Source organism: Halichoerus grypus, chromosome 5 (genome assembly GCF_964656455.1).
Source record: "Halichoerus grypus chromosome 5, mHalGry1.hap1.1, whole genome shotgun sequence".
In the NCBI taxonomy this organism is placed as follows: Eukaryota; Metazoa; Chordata; class Mammalia; order Carnivora; family Phocidae; genus Halichoerus; species Halichoerus grypus.
Genome location: NC_135716.1, coordinates 29198117 through 29216550, shown reverse-complemented (window position 1 = coordinate 29216550; position 18434 = coordinate 29198117). Strand labels below are relative to the sequence as shown.

The 18434-nt window shown below is 37.0% G+C and overlaps 1 long non-coding RNA gene across 1 annotated transcript in view; it reads left to right on the top strand.

The window, feature by feature from the left end:
* The window catches only part of LOC144381826 (uncharacterized), a 177282-nt gene extending 159385 nt beyond the window's left edge, over positions 1-17897 (top strand). Inside the window, exon 3 of the long non-coding RNA XR_013447743.1 lies at positions 17778-17897. This is a non-coding gene — a long non-coding RNA (uncharacterized LOC144381826). The remainder of the gene's footprint in view (positions 1-17777) is intronic.
* Positions 17898-18434: the final 537 nt, after the last annotated feature.

The following is an 18434-nucleotide window of genomic DNA, read 5'->3' as shown; positions in this document are numbered from 1 at the left end:
CTTATTTCCTCACAGTTCTGGAGGCTAGAAGTCTAAGATCAAGCTATTGGCAGTGTTGATTTCTCCTGAGTTCTGTCTCCTTGACTTGTGGATGGATGTTTTCTCCCTTTTCATACGGTTTCCCCTCTGTGCATGTCTATGTCCCTAATCTACTCTTCTTATAAGGGAACAAGTCAAATTAGATTACGGCCCACCTATATGAACTCATATTACCTTAATTTCCTCTTTACAGGCCCTATCTCCAAATACAGTCATATTCTGAGATACTTGGGCTTAGGACTTCCAGCTTATGAATTTTGGGGGGTGGAGTGCAGTCAAATTCAGCCAATAAAGAGGAGTTACTGCTTAATGGGTATGAGTCTTTCTTTTAGGGTGATGAAAATGTTCTGGAACTAGATAGTGGTGATGGTTGCAAACATTGTGAATGTACTAAATGACATTGAATTGCACACTTAAAATGGTTAAAATGATAAATTTTATGTTGTGTGTATCTTACCACAATAAAAGTCATGACCTAGTCATATTGATTTCATCTTGTAAAATGAATCATATCAGTGTACATTTGCCATCTCTATCACTCTAGCCAAAGCCACCATTATTTCTTGCATGATATATGTCAAAAATTTCAAACTACTCTTGTTTCCACCCTTCCTCCACTCCAATTTGTTCTCTGCCCTGAAGCCGCTGGGTCTTTTGGAAGTGTGGATTCAGTTATGTCACTCCTCAGATTAAAACATTTCAATGATTCCTCATTTTATTTAGAATCAAATCCCTAATTTCTGTTTGTGGCTACAGGCCCATTATGCTCAGGTCTTTGTCTGCACCTCAACTTTGTTTCTTCCCCACTGACTAATTTGCTCTAATCTCAACCTGTCATCTTTTAACTTTTATCAGGTAAGGATCTTTCTTATCTCCAGGCTTCTGCATATGCTACTCCTTTCACCCCCACTGCCCTGCCTCCACTCATTGGCCTATCTAAAATCTATCATCATTTTTATCTTAACTTAAATGTCACTTCCTCAGAGAGATTTTTCTCTGATTTTTCCATCTAAATTAGTCTTTTTCATAGCACCCTATTTCTTTCTTCAAAGTACATAGGACAATTAAAAATTACCTATGTATGTTTATCTGTTTAATGTCTGTCTCTTCTACCAGATTGTAAGCCCTGTGAGAATAGGAACCATGTGTATTTCGTTAACTGCTTATCCTCAGCACATAGCATAGCGTGCAGTATGTAGTTGGCATTGAATGTTTTTCATTCAAAAATATTATTTGATAAATAAAGGGAAAAAATTAATAGATTTAGACTAGAACATTTCAAAGGCTTTATCCACCAAGTGATAATGTGGTTTATAATTAAATTTTTCTTTTCCTTAATTTCAGTGATTGCTTAGAAACTCATAGAAACTGACAGACTCTCGCATAAATAATCTCACAGTGCTCTAACGTGGCTCCCAAAAACTTGCAGTAAAGCACACAGCAAAGACCAGCTTCTGCTGAAACAAGAGCAAGACTCAATAAAGAGATAAATGGGCATTAATAAAATAAGAGTACATAATAGATTGAATCAGTAAAATGAGAAGTTAGTCTTCTGTTTTCTGACAAGTGTATTAAAGAAAGAAAGAAGATAAAATAATGTGAAAGAAGGAAAAACATAGCTACAGATATGGAATGTCAAGAAATCTTGACAGAATGTTATGAATAACTTTTTGCTCAAAAAAGAAATATAATAGAAACAAAGAAAATGAATGATTAAGAAAGTACAAATTACTTTAAATGACTTGAGAAGAGGTAAAAATTGAATACATCAATAACCATATTAAAAACCTATCCCTGTAAAAGAGAGGAGCTCAAAATGAATTTATAGGCCAATTCTGTTTAACTTTTTTTTTAAGATTTATTTATTTATTTGAGAGAGAGAGAGAGAGCATGAGCAGGGGGTGGGGCAGAAGGAGAGGGAGGGAGAGAATCTCAAGCAGACTCTGCAATACGCACAGAGCTGGATGTGGGGCTTGATCTCACGACACTGTGATCATGACCTGTGCCAAAACCAAGAGTTGGACTCTCAACCAACTGAGCCACCCAGGTGCCCCAAGTTCTGTTTAACTTTTAGAGAAAAGAAAATTACTCTATTAAATAATCTTTCTAAAGCATTAAAATGTTGAAAATTTCAAAACTTACTTAAGCTGCATAACCTTGAAAAAACCCCAGAAAATAAAAGAATACCAAAAATGGGAAAGTTACAGAATAACCTCATTTACAAACATAAGTAAAAATATCTTAAGTTAAATAGTCACAAATGGAAACCAGTAATTTTTCAGAGAATTATATAAATGCCCAAACATGATTATTCTAGAAGTATAATAATGTTTCAGCACTTGGGAATCTATTTATAAAATTCAACTGGATTAATAGATTTAAAGAACATTATACAATTATCTTATTACAAAGGGCATTTCTCACGAATCAATGCCATTCTTAACAAAAGATTTTATTAAGGAATCTTATTAAACTAGGAATAAATATGTTCTTACTTAATTTAGTTTTTTTAAAAATCTGTCAGAAAAACTTAGCAAATATCATAAACGTGAAATGTTAAAAGCAGTCCCATTGAAGTCGACCAAAATAAGGATGCTTAAAGCTATCATGACTACTAGAACCAGGAGTCCTAAGCAATGCAACAAGGCAAAAAAAGAAAATGAGTTAGAAGTATTGAAACAAGGGACTCAAACTTTTATTATTTGTAAACAATAGAATTGCAAAAGAGAAGGAACAGAATGATAATTTTAGTAAAATGGGTTGATACAATGTCAACATATAAAAAAATCAATCTCTCTTTTTTTTAAAAAAAGGATTTTATTTATTTGACAGAGCACACAAGCAGGGGGAGCAGCAGAGGGAGAGGGAGAAGCAGGTTCCCCGCTGAGCAAGGAGCCCTATGCGGGGCTCAAACCAAGAACCCTGGGATCATGACCTGAGCCGAAGGCAGACGCTTAACTGACGAGCCACCCAGGTGCCCCAATCTCTTTTCTTTTTCTTTTTTTAATTTTTTTTTTTTATTAACATATAATGTGTTATTTGTTTCAGCGGTACAGGTCTGTGATTCATCAGTCTTATACAATTCACAGCATTCTCCATAGTACATACCCTCCCCAATGTCCATCACCCAGCCATCCCATCCCTCCCACCCCCCTCCACTCCAGCAACCCTAAGTTTGTTTCCTGAGATTAAGAGTCTCTTATGGTTTGTCTCCCTCTCTGGTTTCTTCTTGTTTCATTTTTTCCTCCCTTCCCCTATGATCCTCTGTCTTGTTTCTCAAATTCCTCATATTGGTGAGATCATATGATACTTGTCTTTCTCTGATTGACTTATTTCGCTTAGCATAATACCCTCTAGTTCCATCCACATGGTTGCAAATGGCAAGATTTCATTTTTTTTGATGGCTGCATAAAATTCCATTGTATATATAAAACCACATCTTTTTTATCCATTCATCTGTTGATGGACATCTAGGCCCTTTCCATAGTTTGGCTATTGTGGACATTGCTGCTATAAACATTGGGGTGCAGGTGCCCCTTCACATCACTACATTTGTATCTTTGGGGTAAATACCCAGTAGTGCAATTGTTGGGTTGTAGGGTAGCTCTATTTTCAACTTTTAGAGGAACCTCCATACTGTTTTCCAGAATGGCTGCACCAGCTTTCATTCCCACCAACACTGTAGGAGTGTTCCCCTTTCTCTGCATCCTTACCAACATCTGTCATTTCCTGACTTGTTAATTTTAGCCATTCTGACTGGTGTGAGGTGGTATCTCATTGAGGTTTTGATTTGTATTTCCCTGATGCTAAGTGATGTTGAGCACTTTTTCATGTGTCTGTTGGCCATTTGGATGTCTTCTTTACAAAAATGTCTGTTCATATCTTCTGCCCATTTCTTAATTGGATTATTTGTTCTCTGGGTGTTGAGTTTGATAAGTTCTTTATAGATTTTGCATACTAGCCCTTTATCTGATATATCATTTGCAAATATCTTCTCCCATTCTGTCAGTTGTCTCTTGGTTTTGTGGACTGTTTCTTCTGCTATGCAAAAGCTTTTTATCTTGATGAAGTCCCAATAGTTCATTTTTGCCCTTGCTCCCCTTGCTTTTGGCAATGTTTCTAGGAAGAAGTTGCTGTGGCTGAGGTCGAAGAGGTTGCTGCCTCTGTTCTTCTCAAGAATTTTGATGGATTCCTGTCTCACATTTAGGTCTTTCATCCATTTTGAATCTATTTTTGTGTACGGTGTAAGGAAATGGTCCAGTTTCATTCTTCTGCACGTGGCTATCCAATTTTCCCAACACCATTTGTTGAAGAGACTGTCTTTTTTCCATTGGACATTCTTTCCTGCTTTGTCGAAGATTAGTTGACCATAGAGTTGAGGGTCCATTTCTGGGCTCTGTATTCTGTTCCACTGATCTATGTGTCTGTTTTTGTGCCAGTACCATACTGTCTTGATGATTACAGCTTTGTAGTAGAGCTTGACATCCAAAATTGTGATGCCGCCAGCTTTGCTTTTCTTTTTCAACATTCCTCTGGCTATTTGGGGTCTTTTCTGGTTCCATACAAATTTTAGGATTATTTGTTCCATTTCTTTGAAAAAAGTGCATGGTATTTTGATAGGGATTGCATTGAATGTGTAGATTGCTCTAGGTAGCATAGACATTTTCACAATATTTGTTCTTCCAATCCATGAACATGGAACATTTTTCCATTTCTTTGTGTCTTCCTCAATTTCTTTCATGAGTATTTTATAGTTTTCTGAGTACAGATTCTTTGCCTCTTTGCTTGGATTTATTCCTAGGTATCTTATGGTTTTGGGTGCAGTTGTAAATGGGATCAACTCCTTAATTTCTCTTTCTTCTGTCTTGTTGTTGGTGTATAGGAATGCCACTGACTTCTGTGCATTGATTTTATATCCTGCCACTTTACTGGATTCCTGTACAAGTTCTAGCAGTTTTGGGGTGGAGTCTTTTGGGTTTTCCACATAAAGTATCATATCATCTGCAAACAGTGAGAGTTTCACTTCTTTGCCAATTCAGATGCTTTTTATTTCTTTTTGTTGTCTGATTGCTGAGGCTAGGACTTTTAGTACTATGTTGAACAGCAGTGGTGATAGTAGGACATCCCTGCCGTGTTCCTGACCTTAGGGGAAAAGCTTTCAGTTTTTCCCCATTGAGTATGATATTTGGTGTGGGTTTTTCATAGATGGCTTTTATAATATTGAGGTGTGTGCCCCTATCCCTACACTGTGAAGAGTTTTGATCAAGAAAGGATGCTGTACTTTGTCAAATGCTTTTTCTGCATCTATTGAGAGGATCATATGGTTCTTGTTCTTTCTTTTACTAATGTATCGTATCACATTGATTGATTTGTGGATGTTGAACCAACCTTGCAGCCCAGGAATAAATCCCACTTGGTCGTGGTGAATAATCCTTTTAATGTACTGTTGGATCCTATTGGCTAGTATTTTGGTGAGAATTTTTGCATCCATGTTCATCAGGGATATTGGTCTGTAATTCTCCTTTTTGATGGGGTTTTTGTCTGGTTTTGGGATCAAGGTAATGGTGGCCTCATAAAATGAGTTTGGAAATTTTCCTTCCATTTCTATTTTTTTTTTTTATAATTTTTTTTTTTTAAGATTTTATTTATTTATTTGACAGAGACAGAGAGAGAGAACACAAGCAGGGAGAGTGGAGAGGGAGAAGCAGGCTTTCTGCAGAGCAGGGAGCCTGATGCGGGGCTTGATCCCAGGATCCCGGGATCATGACCTGAGCCGAAGGCAGATGCTTAACGACTGAGCCACCCAGGCGCCCCCCATTTCTATTTTTTGGAACAGTTTCAGAAGGATAGGTATTAATTCTTCTTTAAATGTTTGGTAGAATTCCCCTGGGAAGCCATCTGGCCCTGGGCTTTTGTTTGTTGGGAGATTTTTGATGACTGCTTCAATTTCCTTAGTGGTTATAGGTCTGTTCAGGTTTTCTGTTTCTTCCTGGTTCAGTTTTGGTAGTTGATACATCTCTAGGAATGCATCCATTTCTTCCAGGTTATCTAATTTGCTGGCATAGAGTTGCTCATAATATGTTCTTATAATTGTTTGTATTTCTTTGGTGTTGGTTGTGATCTCTCCTCTTTCATTCATGATTTTGTTGATTTGGGTCATTTCTCTTTTCTTTTTGATAAGTCTGGCCAGGGGTTTATCTATCTTGTTAATTCTTTCAAAGAACCAGCTCCTAGTTTCGTTGATCTGTTCTACTGTTCTTTTGGTTTCTATTTCATTGATTTCTGCTCTGATCTTTATTATTTCTCTTCTCCTGCTGGGTTTAGGCTTTATTTGCTGTTTTTTCTCCAGCTCCTTTAGGTGTAGGGTTAGGTTGTGTATCTGAGACCTTTCTTGTTTCTTGAGAAAGGCTTGTATTGCTATATACTTTCCTCTTAGGACCACCTTTGCTGCATCCCAAAGATTTTGAACAGTTGTGTTTTCATTTTCATTGGTTTCCATGAATTTTTAAAATTCTTCTTTAATTTCCTGGTTGACCCATTCATTCTTTAGTAGGATGCTCTTTAGCCTCCATGTATTTGAGTTCTTTCCAACTTTCCTCTTGTGATTGAGTTCTAGTTTCAAAGCATTGTGGTCTGAAAATATGCAGGGAATGATCCCAATCATTTGGTACCGGTTGAGACCTGATTTGTGACCTAGGATGTGATCTATTCTGGAGAATGTTCCATGGGCACTAGAGAAGAATGTGTATTCTGTTGCTTTGGGGTGGAATGTTCTGAGTATATCTGTGAAGTCCACATGGTCCAGTGTGTCATTTAAAGTCTTTATTTCCTTGTTGATCTTTTGCTTAGATGATCTGTCCATTTCAGTGAGGGAGGTGTTAAAGTCCCCCACTATTATTGTATTGTTGTCAATGTGTTTCTTTGCTTTTGTTATTAATTGCCTTATGTAACTGGCTGCTCCCATGGTAGGGGCATAGATATTTACAATTGTTAGATCTTCTTGTTGGATAGACCCTTTAAGTAGGATATAGTGTCCTTCCTCATCTCTTATTACAGCCTTTGGTTTAAAATCTAATTTGTCTGATATAAGGATTGCCACCCCACCTTTCTTTTGGTGTCCATTAGCATGGTAAATGGTTTTCCAGCCCTTCACTTTAAATCTGGAGGTGTCTTTGGGTCTAAAATGAGTTGGCCCTATTCTCTTTCCTATATAGAAGTAAAAAACTAATTAGAAAAATGAAAGATCCAACTCAATGAGAATAAAAATTATTAAAATATTCATGAGTCAACTTAGCAGAGTATAAAACATTTATGGGGGAAATTATATGATTTTACTCAAGTATATATAATAAAGCCCGAATAAAGAAGTCTCAGGATAAGATAACTCAATAGTATAAATAAATGTGTAAATAAATATGTAAATTAAATGCAATATGAACTAAAATCCCAACAAGATTTTTTCAATGATAGTTACAAGTGTCTTTTAAAATTCATCTGAAAGAGAAAACATGCAAGGATATCCTAAAATAAAAGGTTGAGAAAGAAAGATAAACAATGAGAGTGTAAGTTGGATTTGTTTTTTATTTTTTCCTTAAAGAAGAAAGCATTTCTGCTCCTCCTTGGAAGGATTATTGGAGTAAATACTCCAAGAAAATTGGGTTGAAGATGCTGGCATTCTCTTCCTTGAATCACCTTGAACTGTTTGAGTAATTGCTTTGCAGATCTCACCCTCCCCACAGTTAGATCCTAAGCACTAGATCTGTAGGGAAGAAATAGAAAGCATCACTTTGGCCCCAAGCCAAGCTATATCCTCTTACACAACATATCGGAAGTTCTATATTTTGGGGAGATTACTGGGCACTACTCATCCAGTATAAATCTCATGCTGTACATTTTCATCCTTATTGGATTCTAAGTGCCTATTGTCAATTTTTGAGGAATCTAGAGAGAAGGATGGTGAATAATCACCAATCCTAAATCTCCAAGAAGGAAGTTACCCTACTGGAATCTCAAAATGAACCAAAAGGCAAAAAGACACCTATTAATTTAAGATACAACTAGAATTTCTAATAATGAGAAAATGATATTGAGGTAATCAGCTGACCATTTGTTCTTAAAAAATTAAATCTCTACCTCACAGCAAACATAAAAATAACTTGGATAATTAAATAAGTACTATTACAAAAACCTACAGACTTCTTAAAGGAATGTACAGATGGTTATTTTGACAATTGTGAAGCTGAGGGGATCTATGAAAGATTTTAAACCCCAAACCCATAAAAAAACTAACAGCTTTTTATCTTAAAAATGAACAGTTTCTAGACAATGAGATACAACAGTCAAATTTAAAGTAATGAACTGGAAGAAAATATTTGCAACAGATATGACAGAGAAAGAACCATCAGGGGATTCCTATAGTTCAATAAGGAGAAGCAAATAGCCTAATAAAAAAAATAAACAATAGTTATAAACTGGCAGTTCTTAAAAAAAATGGCCAGCCTACATCTGAAAATGTGCTTAAACTCACTAACAAAATTCAAAGTGGCAAATTTCCCCCATCAGATTAGCAAGACTTAAAAAGACTAGTATGCAAACTAGTGCTCTCGTAAACTGTTGGTCAGTATTTAACTTGGTTCAATCTTTTCAAGGTCAATTTGACAATATTTTTTTAATTTAAGATTTACATATTCTTTAACCAACAATTAATTCTGTCTTTAAAAATCCATGTTTAGTGGGGCACCTGGGTGGCTCGGTCATTTGAGCCTCTGGCTCTTGACTTTGGCTCAGGTCATGGTCTCAGGGTCCTGAGATCGAGCCCCAAGTCAGGTTCCATGCTCGGTGGGGAGTCTGCTGGAGATTCTCTCTCTTCCTTTCCCTCTGCCCCTCCCCCCACGCTCTCTCTCTTTCTCTCTCTCTCAAATAAATAAATAAATCTTAAAAAAAAAAATCCATGTTTAATGTCCTTGTCCTCTCCTGCAGTGATGTCCTTGCTGGATCTCCACCCCTTAGTGTGTGAGATCACAACTCACATGCTCAGTTTCAGCCAGGACTGTTTCTAGGCTACAACTTAGTTTCTCCTCACCTGTTCAGTCATAGTTTCTCACCCATACCTCCAGGGGGCTGGGTTAAAAGGAGCTTCCATTCTCAGCCCCATTGTGTGACAGAATCAGAACCTTCTCCCACAACCATCTAGGCAAAAGGTGAAAAACTCAGCTGCCTGCTGGGTTCCAGAAAGTAAAAGAAATGAATGAAGCAAGGAGAGTAGAAGTATATATGTTAGTGGTAGACTCTGAAAGCAAAGTGCAGAGCATGTACTCTGGCCAAAGTAATCCATATTTATATGTGAAATATCCTAACTTTTGAGTAGTTCACTAATTTTAGTTCGTTCAATGAAACAAGGAAAATATAATTTGTGGAGAGCAAAGGAAACATAATTTGCCTCATGAGCAATTTCTTGATAAGCCTCCAATCTAGCAGTGGCTACCAGTCCAGTATTACCTTCATTCATGATTAGTTTCCCCTGGTGGCTCTTAGTGCCCTTATCTGCCCAAACACCTTAGATAAGACCATCACAATTCATTGGAGGCTCTAGAAGTACTGATTTTCCAAAAGCAAAGAGTCTTTTTAGGTTGCCTTTCCCAGAATCTCCTTGGCCTCTCTGCAGGTGCATGTACCTCTCTGCCGTGACAATTCTGCATACCAAGGAGATGGCGTGGTGGTGAACAGTATTTAATTAAACCACTAAAGGTCCTGGAGCTCTTCCCTCAAACCAGGGTGACTGCTCATCCTTTTATTACAAAGTCACTCAAGTGACTCAACCAGAACAATGTAAATCTGCTACAACTATACTGTCTTCCTCCAGAAAGAGATGCATATGATAAATCATGCATTGAAAAAATTAATGTTCTACTAATCTCCCAACCACATGATGACTAGAACAAAAGCCACACACTTAAAGTGTAGGCAAAGGACAAGCACAAAATGTGTTCTGCTCAGAGAGAAAGAGTTAAGGGATCACAACCTTCAATTTAAAGACCAAGGTTACTTTAGCCGGTTGAGAGAGTAAGGCACTGTTTTCATAGAGTAATGAATCACATTTTTTCTGCCCCACAGAATTCTAATGCTGTCAAGTATGGTAAGATAGATGATCCTATTTAAAATTATATTTTACAAAGCAAAACAGATATAACTCAGTAACTGTGCATCTAATTGACTTAATTGCCTCATTTATCACATGACTTAAGTGAGCTGATGTTTTCTACTCTGCTTCACCCATGTAATTCTTGTAATATAAGAGCTGAGACATGGTGCCAGGCATGAGCGAGAAATCCTCTCTCCTGAGAAAAGATATCATTGGAGTGATGTTGGCTTTGGGTTCCAGTTTATTGAAAAATCAATGTCCATTTGTGCAACCAACACATATGGCTTTCTTCCAGGCTGATGATGGCTTCAGGAGGCTGGCTATCACCTAATGAAGTCAGATCAGCTTACCCGGCACCCAAGTTACAGTTGGCAAAGTGACTTTGTCATTAAAATCCAGTTTATCATTCCTGTTGGTGTTTTTCTTTCCATCTCACCCCCTCCTATCCATTTCTCCTGAAGCCACAGTATTGTTTTTCTCTCTGCAGATAACAGACCAATGGCTCCAGTTTTAACATTTCAAAGGAACTCTGTATGATGTTTGGTGCTCAAAGGATAAACAACTTTTTCATATGTATGTGTCTGTCATTAAAGGCAGGAAAATACATATATACGTAGATAGTCCAGTTCAGTCTTGACTCATAATAGACATTTTTACAAATCAGAGCCAGGTTTGTAATAGGCTCAATTGAAATTCATCAGATTAGCTGTCTTGGGTAAATCAACAAGGCTGTTTGTCTAATGTGTTGATACATTCCAATAAACAGAGTCCAGCTGACATTTTACATGAGGCTTTTAAAAAAATTAATTACCAGTAAAGTAATACCATTTCCCCATTATTAAATGGAGTGGCAGTCTAAATTGCAATGCTGTTTTTCCCCCAGTGTTCTCTTTCCCTGGAGAATACCCCTAGAGTGGTAGTCACTGGCATCAGAAGCTCTGGTAAGGCAGTGGGTTTTTTTTTTTCCCCCTGAATCTGCCAAAAGCAACAAATAATTCTGTTAGGAAGTGCCAACTCAATCACTAAGCATGGTTACTAGGTTCTTACTTGAGTCTGTTACATGAAGACCTCCCTCTCTAATAGTTAGGAATGTTCTTATTACAGGTAACAAAACTAACTGGCTGATGTTAGGGGAAAAAAGAAAAAGAAAAATTTATATATACAAATGTGCAAGGATAGCAGGAGGTCACAGATTCAATGGGAAGATAAAGAACCAGGCATAAGACTGGATATGAACCAAGGCATTTTTATGCCAAGAGGGAAGAAGCCAAGGTCTTTTAGCCCAAACAGGCTGGTCTGTAGTTGCTGCCGCATGCAGGACACCGTGGCTGCTTGCTACTGCTATGAGAGAATCTAAATGTCTTTGTGTCCCTTGATAAAGAGTCACAGTCCCATGTTGGGGCCTCTGGTTGACTGGGCCTGGGATATAACTTGTAGTCAAAACAAGATACTGGAAACAACAGAATATATAGTCATTTGTGCTTAGCATTCCTAAAGAAACAAGCATCTAAAAGTTTGCAATGGCTATAGCATGTCTGAACGGGTAAGTGGTAAAAATTCTAAGTGACCATGGACATTTTGAAGGATTCAAGCTCACTACAATCTTAACCAGTGAAGAAATGCATCTGAGAGTTATGTTAAGAATTTTACATAAAGAAACATGTAAAATGGTTTCTGTAGGAGGCATAATAAATAGGGAATCAAAGGATAGGGGAATAAGCTAGTTAAGAAGTAGAGTCTCTAATAAAAATCTCAAGGTTAGGATAAATTTAAATAGGACTAAATTCACAGTGTTCTGTTGTTGTAGTAAGGCATACCACCAAATGATTTTAGTATACACACATGAGCACACAAGTGCACACACACATGATTTCTGTACATATATGGAAATTACTCTTCTTGCATGGTATTTTACTGGGCCAATAACAAAACTCCCATATAGTCCTTGGTTAAAGCAGTATGTTTGATTCTGGTCTACAGATTTATTTTAAAAGGCTTCATGTGGGAGAAGTGAAAGGAATCTGCATTTATTGAGTGTTCATGGTGTTTTAAGCATCTTTCCATGTCGTATCACTTAATCGCCACAACATATCTTCAAGATAAGTATGAGCTGCTCAAGTTAAAGATAATAAAGATTAAGTTCGGAGAATGTAGGAGGTTTGCCCAAGGTCACATATAGCAAAAACTGATTTTGTGTGTATGTGTATGTAAGAAGAGTCACATATACTCCTAGACCTTATGTTCTCATCTCCCATTCCTCAGTCTGACTTCTGACCCCATCACTTCAGTAAAACAACTCTAACAAAGGTTATCAGCAGTTTTTATGTGACTAAATTCAATGGATGCTTTTTAGTCCTCATCTTACATCATTTCAGCAGCATCTCACACACTACAATTCTATCCTTCTGGAAACACTCTCGTCTAGGTCAACTCAGCTGCTATATCAAAATACCATAGACTGGGTGTTTTAAACAACAGAAATTTATTTTCTCACACTTCCAGAAGCTGGAATATCAAGATCAAGGTGCCAGCAGTTTTGGTTCCTGGTGAGAACCCACTTACTGGCTTTCAGAGGGCTACCATCTTGCTGTGTGCTCACATGATCTGTTCTTTGTGGCAACAAGAAGAGAAAGAAGCCTCTTGTGTTTCTTCCTCTTCTTATAGGGCACAAATCCTATCATGGGGGCTCTACCCTCATGACTTCATCCAAACCTAATTACCTCCTCACCTCCAAATACCATCGTGTTGGGGATTAGGATTTCAACATATGAATTTTTGGAGGACACAAACATTCAACCCATGAGAACTCTCTTCTGCAGAGTGCCATATTTGCATAGTTACCCTTTTCCCTCACCAGCTACTCCTGTTCTGTACCCTTTCTAGCATTATCCATTCTTATTTGCATTCCTCTCTTATTATTCATGCTATTCCTGGATAATTTTATCCATGCCTACCTTTAATAACTACCAAGGAGCAGATGTCTCATGAATTTATCTCTAGACCACATCTCTAATTTTTAAGTCCAGTTTAATTTACAAAGTTACTTACTTGATACTACTTCTTGGGATAATGACACTTCAAAATTAAAATACTAAAACTGAACTTACAACCTTCTCTCCCTGCAAAAAACTCTATACATACATATATACATACATACGTTTATGCATACACACATACTTGATCTTTTCTAGAATACTGTGTTACAAGGAATGGCACCACCAATTACACTTCAGTTTTACATTTATTGGCATAATTGGTGTCTGTTAGTTTATAGTCAGTTAGCCAAGATATTAATTGTGCCTCTACTACTATTCCAGTACTATTCAAAACTCAGCAAATAGCGGTGACCTAAGCAAGCAGAGTCCCTATGTTAAGGATTATATGACCTTGTGAGGGGATGCAGAAAATAAAAAATAAACAGGGAAAGGGGATAGAGTGTGATTGAGAGACTTGCTATAGCTAGGGAAGCCAATTCTGAAAAGATACCAAATGATTTGAGACTTGAATGATGAAAAAGGGGCAGCCACATGACATTGTTGAGGAAGAATACTCAAGTAGAAGGAGCAGCAACTATAAAGGTCTTGAGATGGAGATGAGTTTTACATGTTCTAGAACCTAATTGTAAGCCAGTATGGCCAGAGTGTAGTGAAAGAGAAGGATAGTGAAGGGAGGTGGGGTTAGAAAGTTCTACAAGCCGTTGACATTCAGATTAGATCTCTGGAGTAAGAAAGAAGTAAAACAACAAAAAAAGAAAGCTGGGTTAGCAATTAAAGGAAAAGTTATACTAATAAGAAGAGTTAAATAATGGCTTTTCATTGTACCTCCTGAAACACGAGGAATAGAAAACTGGCCTGGCATATTCTCAATCTTGGTATCTACTTTCATCCTTTCCCTTTTTAGGGGAAGTTTGGAGGCAGATGTGGTGGGCCTTTATCTGAGTCTCTAAAATCACCCTGTAGTAAAAGGACAAAAACTGATGAGTTCAGAAAGTTGTGAGAGGACTAGAAATTTTGGCTAAAATGTTTCTTGTATACAAAGGATTGAACATAGAAATTCTATTGACATCTAATTGCTGGCATGTGCAGGCTGATAAGTGTTACCAAATGCCTTCCTAAATAAGTATGGGGTGGTGTGGAAAGAAATGTTTCTCTGTTGGCTAAATGGTGAAAGCAGTAACCTATTAAGAGAATTATTCTCAGAGACTGAATGCTAATTGATTTTATGTGCATGTCAAGAAGCCGATCAATGACAGGCTTGCTGCAGAATAGCAGAGCAAAGAAAAATATACAAAGCAGATTGTAGTCAAATGTGGAAAGCATCTGATCTTATCACTGAAAATATCTAGTTTAATGAACATTTTACCAGTTTGGTATGCATAAACTCCATAAAATCCATAAACTGGAATCTCTTTAGTTTCGCTCTGAACAATTATAGATACATGTAAATGTTTTTAACTGAAGGAAACCAACTTTATAACTTCATAATCTTAAAAATTTTCTTATTAAAGTGAAATTCATATAATATAAAATTAACTATTTTAAAGTGTATAATTCAGTGTCATTTGTACATTCACAATGCTGTGCAACCATCACTATCTAGTTTGAAACCATATAGTTCCAAAAAGTGGAAACAACCCAAATGTCCATTAACGGATGAATGAGTAAACAAAATGTGATATATCCATACAATTGAATATTATTCAGCTGTAAAAAAAAGATTGAAGTACTCATAAGTACTCATACATACTGCAATGTGGATGAACCTAGAAAACATGCTAAGTGAAAAAAAATACAGACACAATAGGTCACATTATATGATTCCATTTATATGAACTTTCCAGATTAGGCAAATCCATAGAAACTTTATAATTTCTTATATGATGAGTGATGGCTGACTTCTCCTTTAAGAACTATGAGCTTTTGTGAATGTAGGGACTGTACCTTATTCATCTATGTTTCCTCAGCCCAAAATATAGTTCCTGGCACATAGAGAATCCATTGTATCAGTCAAGAACTGATATAATCTACTTATCATAGAATTGGAACCACGAGGATATATCTATATATCTATATCTATATATAATATTTGCAGGTATTTATCACAAAGACTTGACCTTACACAATTAATAGAAATAAGGGAAATAGCCTATGTGATGTTTAGTTTCTGAGTCTAGTGCCGGAACATGATGTCCACATGCAGGTAGTTGGGAAGAAAAGATGGTTGTGAAGTCAGGGAAACAAATACAAACTGGAACCTGTGAGTTTGAATTGGAACCCTTAAGAATGAACTGGAACCTCTGTAGGTTCTTTATTGCCTCCAAGTTTACAATTTTGATGAAGGTTTTCTTCAGAAGCTAGGGCCTCATTGCCACAGAGCTAAACACACACATGGACCAGGAGTTGGAGAACTTAGAGCAGGAGATGCAAGGATCTCCAGGATTTGCTGCTGCCACCCTCCAGCCAGGAAGCCAGAGAGTCAGTTCCAATAGGCAGGATTTGCAAAAGCACTCTGTGCTGCACCAACCTTCTCAGCACCAGATGATACCTGGGACTTCACTTCTATCTTCCATGTCAGCGTCTGACCTAATCCCATGAAGGAAAGATGGATGCTGGGAAATGTAGCTCAAGCTTAGCTAAATTGAAGCAATGCTAATCAATCTCCCACAATTACCAGGAATGCTTATGGAATAACTGAGTAAACAAGTGCAAAAAATAGTGCTTTAGCAAGCATTTCTGTAATTTCCGTGCCAGCAGAGTGCGCAAAAAATATTTTCAAGTACCTATATAAACCAGAAAATAGATTGGGCACTTTACCAACATGGTTGTTTCATTATATCATCACAACAACCCCATGACATAATCACAATTTTTATTACACGGTTATTTCTTTTTTTTAATTTAATTCCACAATTATTATTACAAAGATGAAGGAAAAGAAGCACAAATTGTTAAATAGCAATAGGTACTTAGCTTAGGTAGCAAATAACTGAGCTAGAAAAACCAGATTTAGATCTATCCCATTATAAAGCCCATGCTTTGTCTACTATACTGCCCTGCTCCCCACAGACCCACCTTGATTTTCTCCACTTTATGTATAGCAAAGTTTTCTGCTTCTTTCTCCTCTTTCCATCTTCTTCCTTTTCAAGAAAAAAAAAGAAGTCCCTCCTTTTCTTCCCATGTAAACTGTTATTAGGGATGACTGAGTTCTATAATGTGTACTTGTTTAGTGGTGCCTGTCAGAGATATTATGAGGCTCAGCATCAGAAAATGACAGACACCTTTCCTTTGTTTCTCTTAGGAGTGAATTATTCTCTCCCTCCTGGTCTCTGTGCTCTGCCCTCTGCTGTTAAATCCACTTCCATGCTATCAATAATCTTCTATGAAACCATGAACAAGTCAAATTCTGAGAAATCCTTCTCATCTGTTTGTTGATAAGTCCCACACATTTCCAAAAAGTGTGTTGTTTGGCAATGACATAATGTTCGATATTATGACAAAAAGACTTAATATATAATTAGCAGATTAAAGAATTGTATTATTTGCCTAAGATAAAGCATAGAAGTGTTAATAGCTAACATTTTTTGGCACTAGCCATGAGCATAGTCTGAGCTAAGAGTTTTATGAGTTCTCTCATTAATCTAAATGAATAACCAATGGAAGGGTTAATTATATATTGACATTTTTTTAATGAAAAAATCTGAGGCTTTGAGAATTTAAAGAACTTGCTCAAAGGTATAGATTAGTAAATTATCAGGTCCATTTGATCTGAAAGCCCTTGTTCTTAATTATCATGAAATGTCATTTAAAACTCCTTACCAATTCTTCCTATTTTTTTTCCAGAGGCGAAGTTGTGGGGAGGGAGGTGGGTAGAGGGAGAGGGAGAGAATCTTAAGCAGGCTCCGTGGAGTCCCATGCGGGGCTCGATTTCACAACCCTGAGATCATGATCTGAGCCAAAATCAAAAGTCAGACCCTTAACTGACTGAGCCACTCAGGTGCCCCCAATTTCTTCCTATTATTTAACAAATATCCATTGAGTGCCTACTAGATGGTCAAGTATTAACAGCAGATTAAAACACCATGGCACAGGGCAAAATTAGGAATATAGTCACAGTCATATTTTTTATATTCTAATAGCTGTCTTCAAAACCAGTTTATGATATATGTAGTAAGATTTGGTGATGGAAACCTTTTTGAAGGGTCTCTCCAAAAAAGCTGGGAATGCAGTAGTTTTCCCCCCAAAGACATTAAGACCATTGATCTCATTTCAGTAGGCAGCAGTTAAGTCAATCTAACAACTGCAAGTTTAATTGACTGAATTTTTAAAATTCAAGCTTTTGTCTGCACATTTTATGTACACAAAACAAACAAGGAAAGAATATGTCTTATTTTCATAAATGTTACCTTCTCATTACAAATGCATTGTGAAAATAGGGACCTGTAGACTAGAAGAATCCAACTTTTGGTAGCAAATGCTTATGGAGATTTCTGCTGCTAGTACAGCAGATCCACTCTCGGGCTGTTTTAGATTGTGCTTTTGCTATTTGTTCTATCATTTCCACTCTTCCGTCCCTAATTCCACCCCCTCTTTTATCTTAGATCTTTAGTGCATCCACAGTGGAAAGGCTGTGAAACTCGACTAACTGGACTGGGAAATGACATTAGAGAATGTAGAGCACAAGAAGACTGGAGACCTGGCCAAAGAGATCTTCTCAAAGGTCTGTTATCTACTTGTTTTCATACCACACATGGGATTCTTGACTGGAATAGCCAGTGGATATTCCCTCAGTCTAGTGTTTTTTAGAGTTATGCTTTAACCTAGAGCTTCATTGCAACAACAATAAGAGTCACAGAGGTGACTCCTCCAGAACATAGGGTGAGAACTATGTCTGGTTTACCTTAAGCTACTTTTGTGGATATTGCATTATATATGACAGACAGATGGGTTCTGACACAAGCTTCATTTCGTCCTTCACTATGTGAATTAATTTGGCTTGCTGTGGCTCAGAGCATAATACCTTGTAATGGCTTGGGTTTTGCTTTCTTTCATTGTACAGGGTCAACTGATTCTCTTTTTTTGTTGTTTTGTTTTGTTTTTATTTTTGTTTTTATGTTATTAACTGCTATCTTTCTTATTTTGCAAGTATACTCAAAGTTTACTTTATCAACTGAGCTGCTTAAGGGAAATTACTTCCTTCACTATTTCTCAAGATGATCTACTACCAGTTATCCCTTATCATGGATATCTGTCCTGGG